This window comes from Castor canadensis, chromosome 10 (genome assembly GCF_047511655.1).
Source record: "Castor canadensis chromosome 10, mCasCan1.hap1v2, whole genome shotgun sequence".
In the NCBI taxonomy this organism is placed as follows: domain Eukaryota; kingdom Metazoa; phylum Chordata; class Mammalia; order Rodentia; family Castoridae; genus Castor; species Castor canadensis.
In genome coordinates, this window is record NC_133395.1 from 41,353,827 (window position 1) to 41,362,360 (window position 8,534).

At 33.4% G+C, this 8,534-nt stretch overlaps 1 protein-coding gene across 19 annotated transcripts in view; it reads left to right on the forward strand.

Annotated features, from left to right (window-relative positions):
- Positions 1 to 8,534, forward strand: part of Pcdh9 (protocadherin 9) — an 888,530-nt gene that overhangs the window by 5,499 nt on the left and 874,497 nt on the right. The window lies entirely within an intron of this gene.

Genomic DNA, 8,534 nt, shown 5'->3' on the forward strand with positions numbered 1-8,534 from the left:
AGTCTCTTTGATTTCAAGTTATTTTATTGTAATATAGTATTGGGTCTTCAGTAGAAAGATTTTCAGTGTCTGCAATGGCCAAATACTCTTTCAAAAAAAAAAGAAAAAAAAAGGAATGCTTTCTCCCTAATATAACTGATTTATTGAGAAAAGAATGAATCCATTGTAAATATTCTCTCATCTTAGTAATGCATAAGTGATCTGTCATAACTCATTTTAAACTGTGAAATATGCCATATGAAGAGGGATTAAGAGGCTGAGAAACTCATATTTCAACCAAATCCAGAATTAGTTTTTCTTAGGTCTAATAATTCCTTGTTAATAAAGATTTAAATGCAGCGCTGTCTAATTTATTTCACTGGTGCTTGTCTGTTGCCACAAAAGTTGAATGCTGATAATAGCCTGTAGGTGGCACTAGGGTATCATGTCGGTTGTGCTGGCCAGGTGCCAATCCTGCAGTAGCAAGGAAAAGGGCGGGGGAGGGAAGGGTCAAGCTGGTAATATGACCAAAGATACCTTTTACTTAATGATAGTTGCTCTACTAGCATTTAAATTCATTTTCTTGCTCTTCTGTGATTAGTTCTCTCCACACCAACTTTTTAGGATTTTGCAATCCAAGTTCTATCCTTGTTGGTAGGGAGTCTATCTCTAGTGATGGCCCATCCACATTTGTTCAAAATCAAGAACATACAGCCTTCAGGGAACAAAAAATTCACTTACACAATAGTCTCCAGTCACTTTTCTGGAGGTGTTGTTGAGTAGGGCATCTTGGAGAAACTGTTTTCCCCTTATCATCTATTTATTACTGTGGGATAACTTTAGGACTTCATGGCAATAACGTATTATAAACATAATTTTGACAATGAGTTGCAGAGCTCTTCCAAGTATATTAAGTAAAGTACCTGTGATTATACAAGTAAAAATCTCCATTTGGAATATTAAATGGAGCATTTTTTTAGAAGCACATATGTTTAGAACTTAAATACACAGGATGGAATGACTTAAACTAAGGTAAATCAGTATGAAAGTCCTGGAGGAGCCTAGAGGGTTATTAGATATAAGTTAAAGTTGGAAGGAGGACTTATTTTCATGTCAACTTTACCAGAATTTGAAAATAAGATGATGTTTGAAAATTTAAAACCTATCCAGGCTTAGTAAAGACTTTTTAAAGTTGTTAAATAGTTAATTGTGATAAGAAAAGTAACTGATGAAACTGAATGGGCAATTAAAATGTTGGTATTTTAATGAATAAAAAAGAAAATCTGTAGCTATTATTCACTTTTATTGTGAAGGTTATTCATATTATACGTATAACATTTTATAGTTTACCTAATATCGTGAAGAAACTAATGTGATTTGAAACTTTTCACTAAAGTGTGAAAATTCTTTTCCAAACAAATGTACTCAGACACTTCCCACAACATCTTTCTTTTTATATCTGTGTAATGGGTATTAGAATTGGGTACAGGCCAACTTTTTATAACTTCTTCCCAGTAGTTGAACATATATATAGTGCAGTGACATAAATGTTAAGTGCATTTGAGCAAAGCATGGAAAAGTCCTTTTGTTGAGGCTGAATCTGTCATAAAGATATTTGTTGTATGATGTAATCTTTCAAATGGGATGCTGAGTAATTCTCTAACTGGAAATAGAGTGCAATTTAGACATTCTTTCTGACCATGTGTCACATTGCTAGTCTCCGACAAGAATACTGATGTAGCTATAATTCACTAATATGCTAAAGAGCTACTGAAATGGCTTTTCTAAAAACACCTTTTAAAAGAGTCCATACTGAAAAAGAAAAAATAGTGATGTTAGAGCAAAGGAATATTAGAAGTTAGTAAGAGGTGATGATGAGACACAGAGAAACAGGAGCAATTTTGGAAGAAGAAGCCTATTTTGTATGAATGAGAGACATAAATTATATACTACCTTGTTTTCACTGATCTATGTGAAAACTAGCTATCTGAAAGTGTTCTCACTACACTAAGAAAAGTAAATGTTTTTTTTTTTTCTTGGTTATCTCCTTTACTTTAGTGACTTTTATACAAAACAGGCTCCTAAAGGTATATATCTTCAAAACAGCATGTATGACAGCTTTCAAAAGAATTTATAAAGTAATGTATAGTTTGTGGAAATTTTTAGTCAGTGGACTAAACCTGATGAATTTTGGAAAATGAAGTTTTTCTTTTGGGGGGATATTGTGGAGAAGTGTATCTTGTAGAAACTCTGACCCCTCTTCTCTTCATGGTACTAAGTGTTGTGTTTATAAAATGAAAGAATTTTGGGTTAAGGGTTGCCAGACTTAAAATTCAACAATTTGTATTATCTATACAAGGTAAACTTGTCTGAGTTCTGCATCACAGACTGGCTTGTAGGACAGTGATTTCTACTTTGTCTGACTTGTTCCCTCCTGCTAGTTTCCCTTGCTTTACATGCAAAGAATAAACAAAACAGTTGTATATTCAATTGTAGTTCACATTCCTCATTCACTCTACCTTACTAAGATCTTAATTTTCTTGAGTATAACAAATATATCACTGAATTTTCCACTAATTAATTTTTACAAATTTTTATAAGTGCCCTTAGCACTCAGAGATAGAAAATTTACATTTTTAAACATATTATGTCTTAGAATGTATTTATTAAGGAAAAAAAGCAAAGTTCACTGCTGCAAGTTTAAGAAGCTGATAATATAATAAATTTCAACAAGGCTTTAATGACAAAGTTCTTTGGAGTATTTGCCTAAAAAGAGAAAGAAAAGTATTATTGGTAGATATGATTTTAAAATACAGTATGTCTTCAAATTGTCAGATGCATCAGAATCACCTGGAACTCTCTTAACACATAAATCTAAGTGTCTGGTCCAGCATAGTTCTAATTTAATAATGCTGGGTCAGATCTAGAAATTTACTTTCCTAACAATTTCCTAGGTATTATTGATCCTGCTAGGGTAGGGACCACACATTAAGAATCTTGCTTTAGCATATTGGAACAGAAAATGCTGGCTTCTTTTCCTTTCCTATTACCATATCCAGTGGACCTAGTTTTGCACAGCTCAACTCTCAACCCATTTACTGACAGCCGTTTTATTGTAGCTGGAGGCTTTACAGTAAACAGCTTATTGCTGTTTCCCAATGCTGTCAACAGCATTTGGGGAATTAATTTTCATGGCCCCACTGTGCTTTTTTTTCAGGAGAGGGGTGGTAATAAATAAAAATGCTTAAAAAAAAAACCGAAACAGTGATCTATTTACATTTGACAAGGTCTACAAGTAATAAAACAATCTGCAGAGTTACTGGAGTTTCTTTCTGGGAAAACAGTCATGTTTAATTTTCTAAATGAAATGCTCATTTTAGAGCTTAAACATTCCAACTTTAAGTTTTTAAAACCTAGAGTATTTGCCTATATACATATTTGTGTATAAATTGAAGAATTTATACATTGAAAAGTATATGGCATGTTGTACTCAAGTGTGTATGTGTGCTTTTATAGTTGTAATGGGAATAGCTTTGATTCCAAGCCATTTAGAAACACTATATTATATTTATGATTACTTTTCATTTTTTGTAATCTACTACAATCACTACTGAAATGTTATTATGTCATGTAAAATGCACAAGGCAGTCACAGAAGTGATATTTAGAACAGTCAGAAGAAAAAGAATGCAACTGAAGTGAAGGGAGCAAATGGTAACTAACGTGAGGCTGGGGAAAACTTTACCATGTTTTCAACTACTGAATTTTAGAGTCTGTCAATAGTGATGGCTAAGCATGGTGGCATGTCGAAAAATTGTTCCCCAAAATGCAAATTATTTTAACAATAGTATAATTTGCAGTTTTTATTTCTATTCATTCTCCTTGGCTGTGTGCCTTATCACCATAAACCAAGGAGATAGAAGATATCCAGGATATTGATTCAGGTTTTTTGAGATAACAATTGGCAATTCATTCAAACTGACTACCTGCTCTCTTGGATTTTTAAGGCAAATATTTGATGACTTTTTCTTTTGTTTTGTTTTGATGCTTCAAGCCTATAAAATTCGAGACACATTCTGGCATTCATTCCTAATGACCTTAAGGAGACTAGAAATGAAAAGTTGCCATTCTGTTAAAGATCAATATTTGTGCTAATTCCTGAATATTTCTTAACCTAGAAAATTCTTCTATAGTTAAATATTCTGTTCTCTTCTTTGCTAAAGTTTGTTGCAATTGTTGAAGTAGAAACAATATATTTTAATGTTTCCCTTAGTTTAGGTGACTTAACTTCATAGTGTGATAGAACAAGTGTGGCATCACTAAATTTACCTTGCAGAACTGAGGAAGATAGCTTAGTGGTAGAGCTCTTCCTCAGCATGTGTGAGGCCCTGGATTTAGTCCTTAGCATGCCAAAGAAAAAGAAAAAATTACCTTGGAAATTTTGTACTTGCAATAATATGTTTTATTGTTTTGGTATGTGTGTATTCTCATTATTTAAATAATTACAAATCATCATTTCTCTTGTCCTTATAACAGAAATTAAAATATGCAAAATAGAAAACCTGGAATCAGATTTCTTCATAACCAACTGTGACTGATATTGAATTTCCAAGTTTAATTTCCATGTTGATTTACATAAGATATTTGTAAAATATGCCCAAAATATTAGATACAACTTCTTAGTATACTATTTTTCACCAGACATTATTTTACACTAGAGTATGAGGTATGGTAACAATGCCTTTTAATCATATTTTCTGTAGTCTCTGTTTTCATAATTATTTTTATTATTTGGATTCTTTAATTTCTAATTTAGTTTTTGGTTGAGGGAATTCAGTAGTCCACTAAATGCCAAGTGCCACAGTGTTTTTGTTGATCCACCTGTCCTGTCTGAGTGTTTACAGGGTGTCCAAGCCAGGTCAAATGTCTCTGTGGTATGATTTGTTACTTCTCAGTGTGACTTTGCTAGAAGTGAATCCTTAGTTGGTGTAGAGTTAAAAACAAGATAGAACAAAAAAACTCCAAATCTAGTGGACTGTTTTTAATACTTTTAAAACTTAAAATAGTCATTGTAAGCTTTTTCTAAAGATAGTCTTGAGTTGGGCACTGGTGGCTCACACCTGCAATCCTAGCTACCCAGGAGGCAAAGATTAGGAGGATGGTGGTTCTAAGTCAGCCCAGACAAATAGTTCCAGAACCCATCATAACAAAGGGCTGGTGGGGTGGCTCAAGGTATAGGCACTGAGTTCAAACCCCAGTACTGCCAAAAAATATTTTAAAAATAAAGTTAGCTTTGGTGTTTTTCATGAATGGGGATTATTTCTCTTCATGAATCTATAAATTAAATTCCTGTTTATATTAGTAAATCAGCTAATATCTATTTAACTTCATTGGAAAATAATTAAGAATTATATAATGTGAATTTTAAAAGTTTTGGCTATCTTTACACCCAATTTCCCATTTAACATTCTTTCCACAATTTGTACATATTAGAGTGCTAAAATATATGTCCAGTTTGTTAAAATATGACTCTAGTCATCAGGCAAGCAGTAGTGAGAGTTTGAGAACAAAAAGCAGGAAGACAGTTGCTCTGAAGTTTAATGGAGACACAGAAGTCAGGCTTTTTAAAATATTAATACTAATCCTTGTGGCCTTTGTAATAAACAGCACCCACATATACACATGTCTATCACAAGGTGGGAATAAATACAAATGTAATGTAGAAATATGATCGCTTATGCAGATACGGATATATACTCTGCTGTTTAAGATTTCATCTCTTGGTATTTCAGAAAACTGTTAAATCTGTCAAACATTTCATTTGGAAAGGAACACATGCTTTTTGCATTTGTTTGATAAAACCTATTGGGCTGTCAATCAGCAGAAACATAGAACTTGAATGATATATTATCAAGATTGACATTTTGCTTTTGATTTATATTCCTTGTTCCCTAAGCCAAGATTCATTAAAATTTGAAATTTTAAGTTAAACTACTGTCCTTCTTTAATAGTAAATAGTAATGACAAGAATAAACTAGGAGAAAAAACTATATTTAACCTCTTTCAAGCATATTCTTGTTTTATAGGCAGTTTGTCTCTTACAGACCAGAACAGTGACAGAATTAGTGAACTTTTTGAGGAATAACACATATCTTTAAGGAATTCAGAACTCAGAGTTATTCATTAGGAAGCTTTTGCTACACATGTGTAATATCTTCTTTTGATCTTGAGCATTTAGATCGGCTACAGGACCTTAAACATATATTATAGTTAAAAATGGACTTGGAACCACCTATTACTAGAAGTGGGTAAGATGTAAACACAGGGGAGGTCACTGAGGCATGTTTGATTGACACTTTCAAGTCATTGTTATACTAATCATTATAGTAGCTTGGGAAAATATATGAATTTACTTATCTGTTATTGATAGGACTACATTACTCAAAACTTTACCTCTTATTAGTTTGTATAAATTTTCATTTATTTGTAATGTAGGAAAGAATGGAACTTTGCTCAATTTTATCTTATTTGTATAATATCTTGTATTTAACACTGTTCCACAGTTTGTCTGTGACTATCTGTAGTTTAGCATTACACTGCTTTGCTCATATCCAATCTCTAAGCCTTTCTCAGTCTGGTAGCAGGTGATTAAGAAACTCTCTAACCCCTTTCAGTACATTGAGGAACTAATGGGTTGCAGAGTGTTTGGATCTTTAAGCTTCTATTGTGAATGACATGAAGAATTGTCATTGAGCTGATATTTGCATATATCTCTTCCAGCTCTAGTTTCTTTGCCTCCTTTTTTTTTTGTACTCCTAATCTTCAGCTTTCATCCTGAGAATATTTATTTTAGTCAGAAATAAGCATGCCAGTGATAGAAATTTGGGATTCACCTCCAAATGAATGCCATCACAGACAGGGACGCTCTGGCACATTTCGCATAGATCTGCATGAACACAGTGAACCCTTCATAAGCTCTTAGATTGCAGGAAATCAGTGCTGAAAATTAAGTGGGGTTTTAAAGATTTGCAAAGTAGAGAGCTTTGTATAATGCTGGTATTGCAGGTGCTTATTAAATATGAAGTAAAGGCTTTGTAATACAACTAGCTAACACATTTCCCTCCACATTAGAGTGATTTATAGCCTAGGGAATTAGTCTTGCCTATTTTTCCCAAATGCAGAAATGTAGGATGAATCTCAAAGAGTAAAAATCTCAAATTTGTACTTTACAATGGGTAGATTTGGGCTTTGATGGTTCTAATTATGAAAGCTACATGATGTGGGCCTGCTTGTTCTTAACTTGTGCTATCTCTGTTGCCCGTGATCTGGGTTTCACGTTTCTTGAGAAGGAACTATCAATTGTGTGTGCAGACTCTCCTCTGAAAGTAAATCAGATCAAAACCCTAGGTATCTTTAAGATAACAGTACCATGTGAAGAGGGCTGTGTACCGAGTTCTTTTCTCCTCATAGGAATTGCTATGGAGTCACTCCTCAGTTATTTTTAGAATTCCCCTCTGCTTCATTTGTAAATAGTGTGTATTTGTAACACATCATTTTGTTGCAGTCATACATGAGTTTCAATACATGTACCCTCAGGAGAGTGTTCAGTAACTATCTTGAAGTTTTTTAATGCTCAATGTCTTTGACTAGCCCAGGTAGAAATAAATTGGTGGAAATAATCATGCATTGTTTAAAATTTAAATGATTTTACAAATCCTGTATTTTGCCTACTAGAAAAGTATATAACCATGTGTTTCCCACAGTTGTTGGCATAGTGGCTGGCTAAGAGTCATTGCAAATGATTGATTTTGAAAGCAAAACTGTTCTTTTGTTTTGTTTTTGGTACAAGACAACTGCAACCACAATTCAGAGAATGAGGTTTTTTTCCTCATTAAACAAATCTCCATATAGAAAAGAATGGAAATATATAAGGGTTTATGAAATGAAGCTGCATCTTTTAGAGGAAGAAAATGTCTTCTGCTTGACAGTATTTCATACATTAGTTTTTTTATAAGAAAAAATATTGGTACTCTTTTGGATTTGAAGGATGCAACCAATCTGTGCCTCTGTGTGATAGTAACTGCATGCTGAGGACTTTCAAATACACAGCTATGTAGGTTTCTGCAGGAAACTTTGTAGAAGGTGCAAGTGACAAATGAAGACAAAACGAAGTGAGTTCTTAGTTGCGAGCTGATGCCCTCCTGTGTCATATATTCATGCCATTGAACCTATTTGCACATTTGGAAGTCTAGAATCACAATAGCCTTTGCTCTCTGTGTCAGCTGTGAAGACACCTGGACAGGCAACTTGTCTTTACTCTATTTCTTATCATTCACTAGGGGAACGATATTCATTCATGTTATTTAATATACATCTGGTTTCTTAGTTTCTCAGTAGATGTTTACATTTTAAATGGTATCAATTATTTCTGCAAATATTTCCATTACATATATATACACATATAGAGCTTCAAGACATCTGTAGAGTATCAGATAAACCCACAATATGGTCTTTCTTGCTACAAGTAGCAAACAAATCCCTACTTATGGGACTTGT